General features: G+C 40.9%; 1 protein-coding gene and 1 pseudogene across 3 annotated transcripts in view; one reads left to right on the forward strand and one right to left on the reverse strand.

Moving 5' to 3' along the window:
* The window catches only part of LOC103346823 (uncharacterized), a 61,881-nt gene that overhangs the window by 31,049 nt on the left and 9,517 nt on the right, over positions 1–21,315 (reverse strand). The gene's annotated exons all lie outside the window — the stretch shown is intronic.
* Positions 1,180–14,848, forward strand: LOC127486662 (vacuolar protein sorting-associated protein VTA1 homolog; annotated as a pseudogene). Its single transcript, XR_016217713.1, has 3 exons — positions 1,180–3,687; positions 3,763–3,876; positions 11,644–14,848. The product of XR_016217713.1 is annotated as a vacuolar protein sorting-associated protein VTA1 homolog (transcript).

Genomic DNA, 21,315 nt, shown 5'->3' on the forward strand with positions numbered 1-21,315 from the left:
CTCACTCTAACACTGCCTTTCAAATATATAAATAAATCTTTTAAAATGTAATCATTTCAATAGATTCCTCAGTGCTCAATCATGATGACTTTTGCCTCCTTAAGAACATTTTCATTTATTTTTTAAAGATCTGTTTATTTGAAAGGTAGAGAGGGGGCTGGTGTTGTGCTGCAGTATGCCAAGCTGCCATCTGTTATACTGGCATCCCATATAGTCACCAGTTTAAGTCCCACTTCTTCCACTTCTGATTTAGCTTCATGCTAATGGTCTGATAAAGAGTGGAAGATGGCCCAAGCACTTGGGCTCCTGCCACCCCCATGGGTGACTCAGAAGAAGCTCCTGGTTTCAACAAGGCCTAACACTGGCCATTGGAGCCACCAGGGGAGTGAACGAGATGATGGAAGATCTCTCTATGTCTCTTTCTCTCTCTCTCTCTGTGTGACTTTCAAATAAAGAATTAAATAACTTAAAATTATTTTAAAAAAGACAGAGAAACACACACAAAGTGGTTGAGGAGAGAGAGGCAGAGAGGTCTTCCATATGTTAGTTCACTTTCTAAATGTCTGCAAAAGCTGTGGCTGAACCAGGCTCTCAAGTCCCCTAATAAGTAGTAGATCTTGCACTTAGGTGAAAGGAACTGAAGAATTTGAACCACTACCCCATGATTCCCAGAGATATTAAGCAGGAAACTGGTTTGGAAGTGGAACACTGAAAACTTAGATTAGCACTGCAATATAGAATGTGGGCATCACATGCAATGGGCAACAAATTAGAAAACCTAGAAGAAATCAAAACACATGCTACATAACAAAATTGAGTCGTGAAGACATATGGAAAACCTAAACAAACAAAAACCAAGACAGATACTGAATCAGTAACAAAAACTCTCCAAAGAAAAGCCCAAGACCAGATAGCTTCAGTGCTAAATTCTACCAGCCTTTCAAAACAGAACCAATTCCAATTCTTCTTAAGCTATTCAAAACAATTGAAAGAGAAGAGTATTCCCAAACTCCTTCTATTTGGCCAGTGTCACCTTATTTTCTAAACCAGAAAATGATACAATAGAGAAAGAGAATTAAAGAACAATATCTCTGAAGCACAGATGCAAAAAATTCTTAACAAAATACTACCTAATAAAAATCCAACAACAGATCATAAAGATAATTTACCTGGACCAAGTGGAATGTACCCCTGGTATGCAGGGATCATTCAACATATGCAAATCAATAAATGTGATATGTGACACTAGAAAACTAAAGAATAAAAACCACATGATGATCTCAATAGATGAAGAGAAAGTATTAGTAAAAAACAAGCTTTCATTATAAAAACCTTAAGCAAGTTGGGTATAGAAGGAACATTCCTTAACACATTCAAGGCAATATATGACAAATCTTCAACAACATCATATTGAATGGGAAATCTTGGAAGCATTTCCATTAAGATCTGAAACCACAGTTGCTCTCCATCACTACTAACAGTTTTAGTCATGGCAATAATTCAAGTAAAAGAAATTAAAAAAAAAATTAGAAAGGAGAAAGTCCAGTAATCTGTTTGCAGATGACATGATCCTATATATTGGGAAACCAAAAGACTCCACCAAGTGATTATTGAAACTCATAAGAGAGTTTGGTAAAGTTGTAAGATATAAAATCAACACACAAAAATCAATAACCATTACATACACAAATATGCCATTGCTGAAAAATAACTTATCAGATCAGTGCCATTCACAATAACCATAAACATTTTTAATTACCTTGTAATAAATTTAGTCAAGGGTGTGAAAGATCTTTACAAGAAAAATCACAAAACATTAAAGAAATACATGTTCATAAATTGGAAGAACTAATATCAAAATTCCCATACTACCAAAATAAATTGTTTTTAATTTTATTTTTACAATCATTTATTTATTTGAGTGGCAGTTATAGACAAAGAGAGGGAGAGACAGAAAGCGATGTCTTCTAACTGCTGGTTAATTCTCCAAATGGCTGTAATGGCTGTAATGGCTGGTGCTGGGCTGATCTGAACCCAGGAGCTAGAAGCTTCCTCCTCATCTTCTATGTGGATACAGGAGCCCAAGCACTTGGGCCATCTTCCTCTGCCTTGAGCAGAGAGCTGGATCAGAGGAGCAGCTGGGACCCAAACTGGCATCCATGAGATGCCAATGCCACAGAGGCTCAACTCACTATTCCACAGTGCCAGTCCCCCAAAAGCAATTTACAGATTCAATGTGATCTCAATCAAAATATCAACACCATTCTTCTCAGAGTTAGGAAAAAAATGATGTTAAAATTGGGATGAAATACCAAGGCAATCTTAATAAAAGCAAAGAGGGAGGCATCACACTTCCAGAATTCAAGATCTACTACAGGGCAGTTATAATAAAAATAGCTTGTTATTGGCATGCCAAAAGACATGTAGACCTATGAAACAGAATAGAACCTCTGAAAATTAATCTGCACATCTAAAACCAGTTAGTTTGTGACAAACAAATTTAAAGCAATCTCTGGAGAAAGGACAATCTTCAAAAATAGTGCTGGGAAAATTTGTTCTTCACACTGTAGTAGGAAACAAGATCCCCACATTGCAACTTGTACAAAAATTAACTGTAATTGGATCAATCATCTAAATCTAGGGGAAAATATCAGGGAAACTCTGCAAGACATTGTCATAATCAAAGACTTTTGGAAAAAGGCCCCATGAAGCACAGACAATAAAAGGAAAAATAGCCAAAGGAGATTATATCAAGCTAAGAAGCTTCTGAACTGCAACTAAGGAAGCAACTGACAGAATGCAAGAAAATCTTCACAAACTATTAGTAAAAATCTCCAAAATCTCTATGAGCTCAACAACAAAACAAAGAATCCAATTCAAGAAATGGGCAACAGGCATTTTTCCTGTTATATTAACAGGCAGTTTTAACAAGCATTTTTCCAAGGAAGAAATTCAAATGGCCAACAGACACATGAAAAATGTTCAGGATCACTAGCCATCAGGGAAATGCTAATAGAAACCACAGTGAGATTTCTCCTCACCCCAGTTAGTATGGCTATCATACAGAAACCAAAAATTGTTTTGGGACAGGCACTGTGGCTTAGTGGGTTAAGCCACTGCCTGCAGTACTGGCATCCCATATGAGTGCTGGTTTGAGTCCTGGCTGCTCCACTTTTGATCCAGTTTTCTGCTAATGAGCCTGAGAAAGCAGTGGATGGTGGCTCATGTGCTTGGATCCCTGTACCCATGTGGCAGACCTGGATGAAGTTCCTGGCTCCTGGCTTCAATCTAGCCCTGCCTTGGCCATTGTAGTCATTTGGGGAGTGAACCAGCAGAGATCTCTCTCTCTCTTTCTCTGTAAATCTGCAATTCAAATAAATAAATAAATCATTTTTTAAAAATCACCAAGTATTTTACTGAACAATTTTAAATGTTGTATGAGCAGACATCTACAACCATTGAATTATTTTTACAATAGTCAGTCTGGTTTAAACTGCTTTTCTGTGAATGTAAGAATATGTACTTGAAAAAAGTATAGGCTTGAGGAAGTGGTGATATGCTCGAGTGCTAGAGTGGAGATGGCCGAGCTTGCTCCACTGCCCCCACTCTCCCCACACATTAAGAACATTCAGCACCACCTGATGGTCAGGAGCATGACAAACAGGACTCTGTGGTGGCCAGTTACTGAATAGTTGCTCAAGAACTGATCTGAGAGGTGGTTGGCAGCCATTGTTCGATCATTATGTATCTCACCAAGGGGGTCATTTTATATGCCATGCAAACTAGAATGAAGATTCATAATAAAACTGAGTGTTGTAAATTTTTATCAAAATTAATGGGTCAGTTAGAAGCTCTTAAGAAACAATTGGGGGGCTGGTACTGTGGTGCAGCACATTAAAGCCCTGGCCTGCAGTGCTGGCATCTCATATGTGCTCCAGTTCAAGTCCCAGCTGCTCCACTTCTGGCCCAGCTCTCTGCTCTGCCCTAGAAAAGCAGTAGAAAGATGGCCCAGCTGGTGCTGCAGCTCACTAGGCTAATCCTTTGCCTGCAGTGCCAGCACCCAGCGTTCTAGTCCCAGTTGGGGCACTGGATTCTGTCTTGGTTGCTCTTCTTCCAGTCCAGCTCTCTGCTGTGGCCCAGGAGTGCAGTGGGGGACAACCCAAGTGCTTGGGCCCTGCACCCACAAGGGAGACCAGGAGAAGCACCTGGCTTTGGATCAGCGCAGAGTGCCGGCTGTAGTGTGCCGGCCACAGTGGCCATTGCGGGGTGAACCAATGGAAAAGGAAGACCTTTCTCTCTCTCTCTCTCACTGTCTACTCTGCCTGTCAAAAAAAAATAATAATGAAGATGGCCCAAGTTCTTGGGCCCCTGCACCCATGTGGGAGACCTGGAAGAATCTCCTGGCTCCTGGCTTCAGATCAGCACAGTTCCAGCCATTGCAGCCATTTGAGGAGTGAACTAGCAGATGGCAGAGGCTGACTCTCTCTCTGTCTTTCTGCCTTTCTGTGACTCTGCCTTTCAAGTAAATAAATAAATCTCAACAACTGTTAGACTGGACTCGGATGGGACTCAATTATCCCAATGAGAGACTTCAATAATACAAAAGCAAAGAGGTTTATTGTTCTAGCTCGAGCTAGGGTCCACTCCTCCAATCATCACAGCAGTCTTCTGATGAGAATCCATCCCATTTCTTTTGTGGGGTTTATATAGGGTTTTCAGAGACATTCTATACATTATAGCACCATTCAGCAAATCATCTCATTCTGTGGGAAATTTAAAGAACATCTCTTAAAATTGCTTAGTAAATCCAGTGGTGGGAATAGACTAGTAAAGGTGGTTGGATGGCTCTGGGTTGATGCTTTTTAAAATGATTGGCTAAAGTATAGGGTATGAGCCGCTAGGGTGTATGTTCCAAACTGCAGGGTTTTGGGATGCTATCAATCACCTTAACCGCCTGAAAAGATACCTGGAACTTTAGATATTTCCCTGCTATCTGCTGATTGGCTGTTGCTAGGAGAGTTTATCACAAGGGGAGTTTATTTTTCTTCCTCCAGAGCTTTTGGCTTAGGGTTCAGGGCCCGGTCATGCCCAAGTTACAAGATGGAGGCCTGCTGCTCCTCCACACGTGGAGGAGCCGCACCGGACCGGACGCTTGATGTTCCCCTTTTTTACAAGTCCTTTCTATAGTAAAGTAAGAATAAGTAAACAGCGAACTCCCAAAGCAAGAATGAGTAGAGAGAAATGAGAAAGAACGAAGCAACGAACTTCCCCGCGAACTCTCCAACGCACTCTCCAACCAACCCCCACCACCATGTCGTCTCTCTCCTCCTATATAGTCCTCTCCACCAATCCATGCTCTGCTACCCACACTCTGAGGGCGCTGCTCTCCTCCAATCAGGAGCAGCTCCTGCAGCTTGTCAAGTTGGTGAGAGGCAGCTGGGTAGAAGCTGTTTGCTCCTCTCCCAGTGCCATATTGTGGGAGAGCAGATGTATAGAATAAGTCTTAATTCCAGTAACAGTATAGTCCGAGTTGCTCCCCACAGATCCCCCTTTCTTTTTATTTTTTTGGCGTTGATACGCGCCTGTGTAAAGTTCAGCGTGATCTTCATGCTATTGACTGTCTTGTTTGTCATGCTACTTCAGAGTTCGTTGAAAAATGTCCCATATTCCAAAGATCCCAGGGATTGGTTATTCATTGTTTTCTTCCTCAAATAGAATTTTTTTCTTCTAGCTCTTCTGCTGGTAGGTTTACCAACCGAATTCTTCTCTCAGGGGTCCATATTGGTTGTGCCGCACCCTGCAGAAAAAAACAAACGGCGCCTCGTACTCTTCTGAGTAAGGGAAACGGGCCTTTCCATTGGTTGTCCTGTAAATCCTTCCACATTACCCACTGTATTGATTTCTTATCAGCTGATTGAGCATGCATTTCTGCAGGTGTTTTACCGTTCTTTTTCTTGTTCAGAAAATTAATTGTATAAAGAGCTAAGGCCAAGGCATCCTTATTGGATACGGCCATTTCCCCTATTCCCCCTTTTTGTTTAATTATTAAATTTTTAAAATATAAGTGAGTGCGTTCTACCACAGCTTGCCCTTGTGGATTGTATGGAATACTGGTAATATGGGAGATTCCGAATTCTTTCAAAAATGCAGCAAAACGAGCTGATGTATACGCTGGGCCGTTATCCGTTTTGATCACATGAGGAACTCCCCAGGCTGCAAAAGCCTGCAAGCAGTGTTGGATTACTTGTTGTACTCCTTCTTTATTCATGGCTGTGGCCATAACTACACCTGAATATGTATCTACAGTGACATGAACACAGCTTTGTCGCCCAAAAGAGGGGATATGTGTAACGTCCATCTGCCAGATATGTCCTGGTTTAAGGCCACGGGGATTGGCTCCCGTAGGAATCTTTGGAACTATGGCAACAACGCACTTTTCACAGGATCTAATAATACCTTCTGCTTGCTTGCAGGGAATATTAAATTTAAAACTTAAAGTGTGGGTGTTAACATGCCATTTAGAGTGATATTCTTTAGCTTGTTCCAAAGCGGTGCATGCAAGCAAGAATCTTGAATAATGATCGGCCATCATGTTTCCTCGAGTAAGTGGGCCAGGTAAATTAGAATGAGCTCTTATGTGGCCTATGTAAATAGCATGCTCTCTTTGATTTAATAACCCCTGAATGTCACTTAAATAAGAATAGACTGAGGAGGATTTAAGAATAAGGCACTGTGTAGCAAGCATCTGAACTGCATTCACCACATATGCACTATCAGACAAAATATTCATGGGTGCGCTCTCTCTGCGTAATACTGTTGCGGTAATAGCTAATTCTGCATGTTGTGGAGAAGGGGATGCTGTTAAAACAAAATATCATTGATTGTTAAATATAGCTGCTCCTGTTCCGCCTTTAGCTCCATCCGTAAATACGGTAACTGCCCCTTGAATTGGATCCCTTTGCACCTTCTGCACCCGTTTTATTGAAACCTGTGTGCAGAAGTTAACAAATGGATGGCGAGGGTAGTGATTGTCAATCTCTATTTGTAGAATGAGAACTATGTATGCCCATTGCCAGCATTCCCTTGTAAAGGCTTCTACTGCCTCTTGAGCAAAGGGAACTACACATCGCTTTGGAGTCTTCCCCGCCACTTCTGTCGCCTTTTTTTATTGCTGTTAATATCAAATCAGCCACCGCAATGCCTTGGGTGTATAGTACACGTGGTGCATGTGAATGTGGGTATACAAACAACAAGGGTCCTCCTTGCCAAATGACTGCGAAGGGATACAGCTGTTCCATAAAAATTAATATTTCTAGGGCTTGTTGTGGATCACATCTTTCCATCTGCATTGCTTTAATTTGTTTTTCGATTTTCTGTAATGCCAAGTGGGCTTCTTTTGTCAATCTACGAGGGGAATCAAGCTGGGCATCTCCTTCTAAAATATTGAATAATGGCATCATATCTTCGGTGGTTAATTTACAATAGGGCCTCAACCAATTTAAATTGCCACATAATTTTTGGAAGTCATTAAGGGTCTGCAACCCATCTATTGCAATTTCAAATTCTAATGGGGTCACCTTTTCAGAAGTTACTTTAAGCCCTAAGTACTGTACTACTTCCCCTTTTTGTATCTTCTCTGGCGCTACTTGTAACCCAACTTTTTCCAAATATAATAGCAACAGCTTATATGCTTCCATAAGGTGACTTTCACTTTCAGCCGTTATTAACAAGTCATCCATGTAGTGTAAAATTTGTACTTTTGGGCACTGTTGTCGAACCGGCTCTACTGCCTGGTCAACATATAGCTGGCATATGGCAGGACTGTTAGTCATTCCTTGGGGAAGCACTTTCCATTCATATCTTTTGTCGGGACCTTGATGATTAATGGAAGGTACGGTGAAAGCAAACCTCTGAATGTCTTGTTCATGTAGAGGTATGCTAAAAAAGCAGTCCTTCAGATCGAGTACTATTAATGGCCAATGCTTTGGGATCATAGTAGGAACCGGGAGTCCGGGTTGTAATGCCCCCATGGGTTGCATCTGCTGATTAACAGCCCGTAAATCATGCAACAGCCGGTATTTCCGCGATTTTTTCTTTATCACGAATATTGTCGTATTCCATGGGGAGGTTGATGGTTGCAAATGGCCTGCCTCTAATTGTTGTAACACTATATCATTTACCGCAGCCAACTTTTCCTGGGTAAGGGGCCACTGTGGTATCCACTTTGGCTTGTTGTCCAGCCATGACAATGGCAGTGGCTGCATCTCAGTGGCCCCCATGAAAAACCCGTGTCCTGTCTTTTAAAATCGCCTTTGGGCTGGGCTAGGTCCCTTCTGCCTTCTCTGGAGCCTAATCCTCTCTCCTGATATCCCTTTTTATACATAATACTCCGTCCTGTAGAACTCTCCAATTGGTCTTCATTGGTTAATGTCAGTCCCAATTGTTCTAAAATGTCTCTTCCCCATAATGTGATGGGGAGTGCACTAACATAAGGTTGCACATTTCCCTTGTTCCCTTCTTGATCCTGCCAATGAAGCACCTGAGCACTTCTTGATGGTGTCATGGCCGCACCTAGGCCTACTAAAGTATTATCTCCTGGCTGAAGGGGCCATGACTTCGGCCAATCATTTTCCGAAATTATACTTACATCTGCACCCGTATCTAGCTGGCCCTGAATCGACTTTCCTCTAATGGTTAAGGTCCACAGAGGTCGATCTGCTAAAGACAGGGACAAGGCTGCAAATTTCTCCCCTTGGGGTCCATGAACATCCTGCGCTCCAGTCATAATCAGCATTTGAGCCACAGGTTCTTCTGGATTGATTTGTATAATACCCTTTGTAGATTGTATTAGCACCTTTAACTTATCAAAGGGTAATTGGATGACTCCGGTAATGACCATTAGGCCTCTTAAAGCATTTGTTTCTTTTCCTATGATTATTCCAAGTCCCTTATGCTCAGCTGAAATTGTTTCTGCCCTCACCTCTATGGCTTGTGGCCCCATTTGAGGTGTTAGTAACGAATACCCGGTGGCTCGTAACTCTGCGCAGTAAATATTTGGTTTTTGTATTGTTGGGACCGTGGCACCCACCGATTGTTTTGGGCCCGGGGTGCAGGGGCCCACATTCCAGTTTTTTGTTGTTGTCCATATACACCTGATCTTTTTATGGGGCCCGGCTCATTTGGCATCCTCAGGGGATTGCCTGTGCTATACATTTTAGAGTAACATTCACTGACCCAATGATTCCCTCTTCTACAGCGTGGGCAAAGGCCTGGTCTTCTCGAGTTCTCTATGCCCTGCTGATCTCGGGCTGGAAATTTCACCCTACATTCCCTCATTAGATGCCCTTCTCGACCACATCTAAAGCATTTTCGTCCCCTCATGTTCTGTCTAAATTGTCGGGTCACTGCTACTGCAGCATGTGATCCAGAAGCTACATCATCCATGACATCCCTACAGATTTTCAAAAAGGTAGGGATGTCTTTATGCTGCCATGGTCTAAGAGCTTCACGACATGTTTTATTGGCCTATTCATACACCAATTTTCTGACTAAGGGCATTGCTTCTTCCACAGTTTCAAAAATATTTCCTGCTGCTTCCATTAATCTATTCACGAAGTCAGCGTAAGGTTCAGTAGAGCCCTGCACTATCTTAGTCAAGCTGTGTCTTATCTCTCCTTTTCTGGGTACCACCTTCCAGGCTCTTCTTGCTATCTCTCTCACTTGTAAGAGGACAGCTGTTGATAATCGGGCCTGCTTATCGGGATTGGCAAATCGCCCTTCTCCATTTAACATTTCCTCATCCCATGTTTGATTCCCTGCTCGATAGTTCTGCTTTGAATATTCTCGCGCGAATTCTCTATAAGCAGCTAACCATAAGAGGAAGTCACCCCTGCCCAACACCGCCTTTACTAAATTTCTCCAATCCTCGGGTATTAGGCCTTGCTGTCCAATGTTATCAAGGATTGCCTGAGTGAAACTTGCATGGGGGCCATACAATTGCACTGATTGTTGCAATTCTTTAAGTAATTTATGGTCAAGAGGCGTCCAACCCCTGTTTCCCTGTTGATCCTGAATTACAGGAAACACCTGACCTGGTTCCTGGTACTGCTCCCAAGCAGGTTTCCTATAAACAGCTCCCCTTTGCTTGCTTTCGGTTCTTGGCCTTTCTATCTCCTCCTGCATACCTACTCCCTCCATCACTCCTTCTTCCTCCTCCCACTCTTCTTCAATCTCATGTGGAAAAAAAGGGGCTTTTCTTTACAGGAGGAAACTTTGGTAGTACCAATGGGCGATACCAGGGTGGTGATTCATCCTTTATGGTTGAATTTGCCAGCCTTGTAGGGCCAGGATATATTCTTGGCATCTCTCTCGGGGGCGAGGTTCCCTTTTCAGCTTCCTTCTCCCCCCCACGTAAGCTTCCTGGCTCTCTAAATCCTTCTTTGATTTTTTTTTCACCTGTCCGTTACAATAGCTGCTCGCCTGGCTGCCCTGCCATAATTCTTCCTGCAATTCACTCCCCTCATTAAACAACAACTCGATCCCTTCTGTGGGGTCCTGGAGCGCCTGATCAATGAGTTGCCACAGCTTCAGCACTTCTATCGATTCCCCAGCCTCGCGTAATTGCCGTCCCACCTGCCTCCACTACTGTAGAAACCAGGGGGACGTCTCTATGACTGCTCTTATGAATGCATGAATTTTCCTCCCCCCTCGTTTCCCTCGCTTAGAAGAAAAGCTGTGAGGAGGTGGGGAGTAGGAAGAGAGAGAGAGAGAGAAACCACATTCAGCCCATATTGGATGATCTTTAGGGAGAAATAGAGGATGGTGCCTAGCAGGAAGAAGACGTAGCCAGTGGGCAAAGAGTAGCCAAAGAACTCCATTGTCTGTACCGTCCGTGACATGTTGGAGCGGTGGGCGTAATGGAAGACTGAGTCCCCCAGGCGTTCCCAGTAAATACCTCTTTCCTGGCTTCTATTTTTCTTCCCCTGTGGCTTTTTTCCTAGGTTCTAACTAGCTTTTCACCAGCACTCTTTTAGTCCGGCTTTCCCCTAGGTTCTTTGCTAGTCTCTCTCTCCGGTATTTTCCTGCTTCTTCCTGCTTCTTCCCTCCTAGGTTTCCTAATCCGAGTCATGGCACCATTTGCTGCTCCTCCGCACGTGGAGGAGCCGCACCGGACCGGACGCTTGATGTTCCCCTTTTTTACAAGTCCTTTCTATAGTAAAGTAAGAATAAGTAAACAGCGAACTCCCAAAGCAAGAATGAGTAGAGAGAAATGAGAAAGAACGAAGCAACGAACTTCCCCGCGAACTCTCCAACGCACTCTCCAACCAACCCACACCACCATGCCGTCTCTCTCCTCCTATATAGTCCTCTCCACCAATCCGTGCTCTGCTACCCACACGCTGAGCGCGCTGCTCTCCTCCAATCAGGAGCAGCTCCTGCAGCTTGTCAAGTTGGTGAGAGGCAGCTGGGTAGAAGCTGTTTGCTCCTCTCCCAGTGCCATATTGTGGGAGAGCAGATGTATAGAATAAGTCTTAATTCCAGTAACAGTATAGTCCGAGTTGCTCCCCACAGAGGCCTAGTCTAAAATAGCTGCACATTGATCCAGGCTCAGGTTCTTCACAACAACAACAAGAAACAGTTGAGTGATAATGAAGCTATTACCCAAGGAGCAGTTGGTTCTGCCCATTTGGGGATTTATTCTTGGAAAATGTTTATATATGCAGACAAGGAACATATACTGCAAGTCTTTTAATAGATGTCATAACCGTGTTTGACATAACACTGATGAAAATGTGAAACATAGAAAGTATGCAAGGTGGAAGGCAACATATATCCATAATTGCTTAAAGAATGAGGAGACTCCTCAAGCAGGCCGTATTGCAATTGAGGAAGATACTGATGGTGAAGAAAATGAAGATGCTGTAGTAGCATCTCTGCCCATTCCACACACCTCAGCCATCATCATCTTCAGCAGTTGACCCAGGCAGCATGCCATCAGACAGCTATAGTTGAATACAGATTCCTCTGGGTGCACATGCCCCAGCCAACACACCAGCAAAAGTGCCTCATAGCATGGGTGTAACAAGGAATACCATCCAACCTACTCTATAGACTATGCCAGCCATTGATCCTGCACTTTCCAGTACGGTTTCCCAAGGTGATACCCACCTCACCCCTGAGGAGTTTGTGAGAGCTCAGAGATACTGCAAATATGCTGGCAGTGCTTTGCAATATGAAGATGTAAGCACTGCCATTCAGAATCTACAGAAAGACCTCAAGTTACTGATGACTGACAGAGAATGAAGACTTTGTACAACAGATCCACGAATCTTTGGCATAAAGAACTTACTCCATTACCCTATCTTCAGCCTATCAAGAGGACAGTTTTAAGAAAGACTTCAGTTGAATTGAATATGATGATAAAATCTGTGAATATCAGATTCCTTTTGAAGCATTCAACAGTAGCCTCAACCAGTTTTTATTGTCCATTTAATGGCTCCAATAATTTATGGGCACATAGGGCTGATGTTGGCAAGATCCTAAAAACACCCTTTGAACCCTGTTTCAGCAGTGAAAACACAGAAAATATATATTGGAAATAAGCTTTATTAATTTAAATACATGAAGAGAATTTTTTAAAAGCCATAATATTTGGACAAACAGACCATATTACTTTGCAGTAAAATTGTAAATCTAATAAAAGATTCCAGAATAGTCTAGATTAGAGATTACCTTTTTGTTTTCCTTAAGATTTATAAAACAAATACAAATGTCCTAAAGTGTTAGATTAACCTGAAAAAATTATGTTCAAAACACAATTTTTATTCATTAGAGTTTATAGTTGGCAGAAGGAAAAGTCATTCAGTAAAGAGGTAGAAGTGCTTTCAGACTTAATATTAAGAATGTTGGTTTCCCAAATGCTTTCTCTTATCCGTCAAGCTTAAGGTGAATTGGTATTTGCTGCATCAGCAGTCTGACTGCATGTCTTAGAGAATGAAAAATAGAGGTCTGTAGAGATGCCTGAAGAGTTGGTGCTTTTAAGTTAAGATTCTTCTCAGCTGCTGAGGAGTATGTTCCATCGAGTGCATAACTATGAATGATTCAGAAGATTTATAAGACTTAAGATACTCAGTTGTTAAATTTATGAATTTTGTGGGAAATTATGGACTTACGGTGTCACCTGAATTTGCTGTGTTAAAAAAATAAATACAAAGATTCTTTTTAAATAAAACTTAAAAAAAGTATAGGCTTGTATGGAACAAGATGTTTCTAAACTTCATAACATGCTGTTATTTTAATACAAAACATACATAAGCAAATGTTTTAAACATAAATAATTGATTATAAAAGCTTGTGTTTCTAATCAAATACACTTGTGAAAAGAAATTACAATTTACCCCCAAAATAATCTAGAATTTCCTAACAGTATCTAACTTAATAATGAAGTAAAAACATCCTAAAACATCTTTTGTTTGTGTGAATTTAAGTACAGTACTTTAAATTAGCATTTTCCATCCCAAAGGTTATTAAAAGTTTTGAAAGGGAGATAAACTCCATGAGGTTGGTAGATTTTCTGTTCTAAATTCTTCATGTAGGTGGGGCTGGTGCTGCTGGGCAGCAGGTAAATCCTCTGCCTGTGGTGCCAGCATCCAGTATGAGTACCAGTTCTAGTCCCGGCTGCCCCTCTTCCAGTCCAGCTCTCTGCTATGGCCTGGGAAAGCAGTGGAAGATGGCCCAAGTGCTTGGGCCCCTGCACCCGCATGGGAGACCAGGAAGAAGCAGCTGGCTCCTGGCTTTAGATCCGTGCAGCTCTGGCCATTGCAGCCATCTGGGGAGTTAATCAACAGAAGGAAGACCTTTCTCTCTGTCTGTAATTTTACCTCTCAACTAAATAAAATCTTAAAAAATATATTCTTTATATACTCATATTAATTACAACCTCCTATTTTAGAAAAATGAGGGTTAATGGTTTATGACTTCTGCTAGTCTGTGATTGTTACAAAGTAAAACTTCTAGTTTTATCTAGAAGATAATTCCTTATCTGCAATCACCGTATTGTAACAAAAATTGTGGTACTAAGTTAATAGTCTTTAAGTAAATTAGGAGAATATTTAGCAACTTAAAAACACCTGGCTAGAAAATTTCTTCACAAGATTCCTCGTGGGGTAAACACATGCTGAATTTCTGGTTTTTTATTTACGTGTCTCATTGTCACAGGCTGAACAGCAACAGAACACAGTATGAGAATGATGAGCACTCCTCTAATGCTAGAGACATATGTGCCCTGTCAGGACTTCATTGGCCTGACTCATCAAAAGACTCAGGAATAAATGTTTCTGTTTTCAAGAGAATTGTGGGGCTGGTGCCATGGTGCAGTAGGTTAATCCTCCACCTGCAGCACCGGCATCCCATATAGGCCCCAGTTCCAGTCCCAGCCACACCTCTTTCAATCCAGCTCTCTGCTATGGCCTGGAAAAGCAGTATAAGATGGCCCAAGTGCTTGGGCCCCTGCACCCATGGGAGACTGGAAAAAAGCACCTGGCTCCTGGCTTTGGATTGAGCAGCTCTGGCTGTTGCAGCCATTTGGGGAGTGAACCAATGGATGGAAAACCTTTCTCTCTGTCCTACCTCTCACTGTCTATAACTCTACCTCTCAAATCAATAAATAAAGTCTTTCAAAAAATCTTTTAAAGTGAATTGCAACCACTATTGCATGTTTTCTTTCACAACTTCAAGTGGACATAGCTCATAAAATAAAATGAATCATGGTTTCATAAACATTAAAGCTTATCATAGACAATTGGTACCAATGAATAGCTTCTTTTACAGTCTCTCTATATAAATAATTAATAAGCCAATTGTTTTCTTCCTACTCTGCAAAGCTAGTCAATGCAATTGATTTCAAATTTAGAATTTTCAAATCACCCAGAAATGCACAATGTTAATGCTTTTGGAGCTTTATAAGAGCACAAAATATCAATTTTTAATTCTTGTACTTTTTAACATTAGAGAGTTCTGAGACATTAAATAGTACTTTTTCTTTCTAATCCATGTAAGACTAACAATGTGCAGAAAAAAATATGAGGATTTTTGTTATGCAGATAAATAATTGTGCTTTGCCTAGAATCATGCTTCAACTTTGGTTATTTTTCCTCTTCACTGAATCCAGGAAGACAAGAGTCCTGTGAAACTAATAAAATGCCCCTGGTGTTCTTAAATGATTACTTTTTGGACAGGAACTTCCAAGAAACAACACCACAGTAGTAGTGAACATTTTCTGTGGTTGGAATCTTCTCTTTGCTTTCAGGAGACCAAGAGAAGCCACCTGGAGATCTCAGAGAAGGCCACGTGGGAATGGAGGGGCATGCACCTCCTCTGGAAGCAGTTGTGTCTGTGAAATTTTTTGCTCATTGCAAATTTGACAGGTCTCTATCCATTGATAATGAAGAGACTCATCATAAAAATTAGTAATACAGAAAAAAATCATTGAAATTTCATTTTTTTCTGCCACAGGCAAGTGGAACAATATCTCTGACAGTAAAACAAACAGACTGTAAAGAGTCTATCCAATGTCTCTGGCTCTCCTCACATTCTGAGGACAGATCTCAGAGAACTTCTAGCTGCCTCTTCCAGAAAGGTAAATCAGTAAATAAATTATTAATAAAAAGAAAAGGAGGTAACTTTTTTTCTGTATTTCTGGATAGGATTCCTGTCTTCGAATCAATATGTCATGATTTTTATTCATTTTTCCTTCTTTGGAATTGGGGTAGGAGTAGGCAAAAACATGCATGAAAGAAGGGGGAAAAAGCTTAAAGTACTAGATTGTAAAGTAGGAACAAATAGACAGGAAGGCTGGAGGTGAAGGGGTAAAGACTAGGTTAGGGAAAAAAGCCAGCTTATTAAATCCTTAAAAAGAGAAAGGAAGAAAGGAGGAGGAAATAGAGAAGTATGGTTATGTTCTTATGGAATTACATTCTTATGCAATCTGATCTCTTTGTATTAATAAAAATAGAAATTTTTAACAATTGAAAATTTATTCCTTTAGTGAATCACTACTGCCTCATTCCAACACTCTATAAAAACAGAATCCAAAGGCAGGCATAGGTTGCAGGGTGGGGCACAGTGCAAGTGGCAGTGACAGACTTATTTCTCTAATATCAAATTCTACACCACAACTTCTAATCCAGCAAAGTTCTACACATCACCCAGAATCAATTGCATAAAATAAACCACTTAGGGCAAAAGCTCAGAGAAAATCAATGTCCCCATTATTCTTTGCCTGTGAAGCACTCATATAAATTAGCATGCTGCTAAAGAAAATGAGATTGTGGCCAAGCTATGTATAAAGAACATAGGATGCAAAGTCAGGAGGCAGTTTGGTGTTTTATGAGCACCCAAAGTGAACTGCAGATGAAGAAGGGGATGCATTACAGAATGGGAGCTGAGTAGGCAGCACAGCCAGCAGTGATCACCAAGCCATTAACCTGAGATTGATGAGTATTTGTGAAGTGTACAAGTGAGTTCTACCTATAACAACAGTAATTACTTTTTCTTTAGGACACAAGGCAAAACACATTTTTTTCCCAATTTTTATCTGTTTTTCATTTTATTTGAAAGGCAGGGGGAGATGGAGAGCGAGAGACATTTCTTCCACTTTCTGGTACATCCCCAAATGCTCACAACAGCAGGCAATGTTCAGCCTGAAGCCAGGATCCTGGAACTCCATGCAGGCCTGGGAGAGTTCAGTTAATTCTGAGGATACACAGTCTTCAGTGACACCTGTCTTTATAAAGACACATCTCAATACAAAATAAAACTCTCTACTCAGGACTTTAGAGATCCAAGAGAAAACTTTCAAATATTTTGCAGGTGAATGCAAAACAGAAATCTGGAGACTTCTGTGAGCCAACAAGTTCCCTGCCTACCTGAGAATCAGCCTGGTCACCAGGGAGATCAAGGGAAGAGGACCAAGCAAAGCCATTTGGGACCTGTGCCCAGAGTCTTATCTCTTGAGTGAGCCTAAAGGCAGCCCAGTCATTGGGCACTGGCAGTTTTGGACCACCTTAATCCTGAAGTGGCTACACAAACTAGTCAACTCCAATTTGGGCTGAGTTATCAGACTGGAAGTCTGGTCAAAGACTGCCACCCATTAAGGAATCTGGACACAGGAATGGCCAAAAAAGTACCATTAGGAGGTGCTCACAATAGGAGTCAGAGAACTAAGTGGGTAATAAATGCACAGATCCTAGACCAAGGCAACAGGCAATGAAAACCTTCTCTTTTGTTGCAAAATTTTCTTATTTTATCTTAAAGGCCTTGAGAAACAGATCTGTAGACATCTCATATGTAAGACAAACATGGATCATTCATAATTGGCCTATAAATATTAGCATTCTTGCCCTGAACAATCAGCCTCAGGAGCTAGCTCAGGGAGGGGCAAGTAAAGGGAATTACTTCAATCTCATTTCTAGGGAAATATACATCCTCCATGAACTGCTTCTTACAAAACATTTCTCCAATTTTCCAGGAGAAATACATCAACTCTGAAGAGGCTACTTTTTTTTTTTTCCATAGAGCCCAACACCTGTCTTGGGAATCACCTGTGATCCAGGTAGATGGATAAGAAAGACAACTGGAATCATCAACTATGAGACAAGATACTTTACCCAAATCACTATATTTCACTCTACAGAAAAATGCAAACTGAATCACAAAGAACTCCAGTGGATTGATCCACTGGTTTCAGCAAAGGGCATATTTGCATTACTCCAGATATGCAGGCCTCTCTTTCTGTGTACCTTCATGTGGACTATCTGCAGATACAGAGTGAGGGGGAGGCTGCAGCAGTAAAAATGGTCAATGTTTCAACTATGAAACTTATTTTTAATTATCTCAAATACAGTCATAAAAATTCTGCTCTAAGCAAGACACACATAAAGCAAAGCTCATCCCTTTCTCAACAAAAATTTAATGCGATGAGAATTACAAAATCTTAAAGAAAGAAATAGAAGACGATACCAAGAAATGGAAAAATCTTCCATGCTCATGGATTGGAAGAATCAACATCATCAAAATGTCCATTCTCCCAAAAGCAATTTATAGATTCAATGCAATACCAATCAAAATACCAAAGACATTCTTCTCAGATCTAGAAAAAAATGATGCTGAAATTCATATGGAGACACAGGAGACCTCGAATAGCTAAAGCAATCTTGTACAACAAAAAACAAAGCCATAGGCATCACAATATCAGATTTCAGGACATACTACAGGGCAGTTGTAATCAAAACAGCATGGTACTGGTACAGAAACAGATGGATAGACCATTGGAACAGAATTGAAACACCTGAAATCAACCCAAACATCTACAGCGAACTTATATTTGGTCAAGGATCTAAAACCAATTCCTGGAGCAAGGACAGTCTATTCAATAAATCGTGCTGGGAAAACTGGATTTCCACCTGCAGAAGCATGAGGCAAGATCCCTACCTTATACCTTACACAAAAATCCATTCAACATGGATTAAAGACTTAAATCTACGACCTGACACCATCAAATTATTAGAGAACATTGGAGAAACCCTGCAAGATATTGCCACTGGCAAAGACTTCTTGGAAAAGACCCTGGAGACACAGGCAGTCAAAGCCAAAATTAACAATTGGGATTGCATCAAATTGAGAAGTTTCTGTACTGCAAAATTAACAGTCAGGAAAGTGAAGAGGCAACCGACAGAATGGGAAAAGATATTTGTAAATTATGCAACAGATAAAGGGTTAATAACCAGAATCTACAAAGAAATCAAGAAACTCCACAACAACAAAACAAACAACACACTTAGGAGATGGGCCAAGGACCCCAATAGACATTTTTCAAAAGAGGAAATCCAAATGGCCAACAGGCACATGAAAAAATGTTCAAGATCACTAGCAATCAGGGAAATGCACTTCAAAACCACAATGAGGTTTCACCTCACCCCACTTAGAATGGCTCACATTCAGAAATCTACCAACAACAGATGCTGGCCAAGATGTGGGGAAAAACGGACACTAACCCACTGTTGGTGGGAATGCAAACTGGTCAAGCCACTATGGAAGTCACTCTGGAGATTCCTCAGAAACCTGAATATAACCCTACCATTCAACCCAGCCATCCCACTCCTGGGAATTTACCCAAAGGAAATTAAATTGGCAAACAAAAAAGCGGTCTGTACCCTAATATTTATCGCAGCACAATTCACAATAGCCAAGACCTGGAGTCAACCTAAATGCCCATCAACAGTAGACTGGATAAAGAAATTATGGGATATGTGCTCTATAGAATACTATACCGCAGTCAAAAACAATGAAATCTGATTATTTGCAACGAAATGGAGGAATCTGGAACACATCATGCTGAGTGATATAAGCCAGTCCCAAAGGGACAAATACCATAGGTTCTCCCTGATCGGTGACAACTAACCGAGCACCAAAAAGGAAACCTGTTGAAGTGAAATGGACACTATGAGAAATGGTGACTTGATCAGCCTTTGCCCTGACTGTTGATGTACAATTTAATACTTTATCCCTTTTAGTATTTTTGTCTGTTCTACTTAATACTTTGGTTGAATTCTGTAATTAACACACAGTTATTCTTAAGTGTTGAAAATTAACTGAAATATGACCCCTGTTAAACATAAGAGTGGGAATAAGAGAGGGAAGAGATGTACAATTTGGGACATGCTCAATTGGACTTGCCCCAAATGGTAGAGTTAGAAACATACCAGGGGATTCCAATTCAATCCCATCAAGGTGGCCTATACCAATGCCATATCACTAGTCCAAGTGATCAATTGCTGTTCAAAATTGATCACACTGATAGGACTACGAGTCAAAGGGATAACATAAACAAGACTAGTGTCTGAAAATACTAACCGATAGAATAAAAAAAAAAAGGGAAAGAATGATTCAACATGAGAAGCAGGATACACAGCTGACTCATAGAATGGCAGATGTCCTAAACAGCACTCTGGCCTCAGAATCAGCCCTTAAGGCATTTGGATCTGGCTAAAAAGCCCATGAGAGTATTTCAGGCATGGAAAGCCAAGACACTCTGGCAAAAAAAATAAATAAATAAAAAAGAGGACCTAAACAAAAGATCTCTGAGAGTGAGATCCCAATGGAAAGAACAGGTCATCAAAGAAGTAGCTACCTTTCTCTGAAAGGAGGAGAGAACTTCCACTTTGACTACTATCTTGTCTAAATATGATCAGAGTTGGCGAACTCAAAATGCTTCCATAGCCTTGACAACTCATGAATAGATCCTAGGGTGATTACTGATGCCATAAACAAGAATGTCAATTTGTTAAGGCAATAACAGGAGTCACTGTGCACTTACTCCTCATGTAGGATCTCTGTCTTTAATGTGCTGTACCTTGTGATTTAATGCTATAACTAGTACTCAGTATTTTTCACTTTGTGTTTCTGTGTGGGTGCAAACTGTTGAAATCTTTACTTCATATATACTAAATTGATCTCCTGTATATAAAGAGAATGAAAAATGAATCTTGATGTGAATGGAAGGGGAGAGGGAGCGGGAGAGGGGAGGGTTGCAGTTGGGAGGGAAGTTATGGGGGAGAAGCCATGCAATCCAGAAGCTGTACTTTGGAAATTTATATTCATTAAATAAATGTACAAAGAAAATTAATGTTAACTGCATAGTTAGGAGTGTACTATTGCATTTAATTACAGTGCTTCTCTATATTTTATTTTTTAAGATTTTATCTATTTGAGAGGTCAAATTATAGACAGTGAGAGGAAGAGACAGAGATAAAGGTCTTCTATCTGCTGGTTCACTCTGCAAATGGCTATAACAGATGGAGCTGCACTGATCTGAAGCCAAGAGCTTCTTTTCTGTCCCCCCTTGGGTACAAGGGCCTAAGCACTTGAGCCATCTTCTACTGTTTTCCCAGGCCATAGCTGAGAGCCAGATCAGAAGAGGAGCAGCTGAGGCTAGAACTGCGGCCCATATAGGTACCAGCCCCTCTACATCTTATAAGCACATCTTATCTGTAAGAAAAAAACTGAAAAGTTAGTCAAGTATATCACAAACTATGTTAGAAATTATCTCTAATTTAAATAAAAAAGGAAAACCTTAAAATAGAAGTGGTTAATTTTGGCAATCTGCACAAATGACCTGTGTCCTATTATTTTATCCTTTGGAATACTTTTCAAGATTTCTTCTGACCTTCCCATCTTCCTTTGTTCCTCATACCCTTTCAATATCACTGCCTCTCTGTCCCTGCAGCTCTCTCCCTTTGGAAACAGTCTTGCAGGCTG

Source organism: Oryctolagus cuniculus, chromosome 12, assembly GCF_051225735.1.
Source record: "Oryctolagus cuniculus isolate XC-2025 breed Fujian yellow rabbit chromosome 12, ASM5122573v1, whole genome shotgun sequence".
Taxonomy (NCBI): domain Eukaryota; kingdom Metazoa; phylum Chordata; class Mammalia; order Lagomorpha; family Leporidae; genus Oryctolagus; species Oryctolagus cuniculus.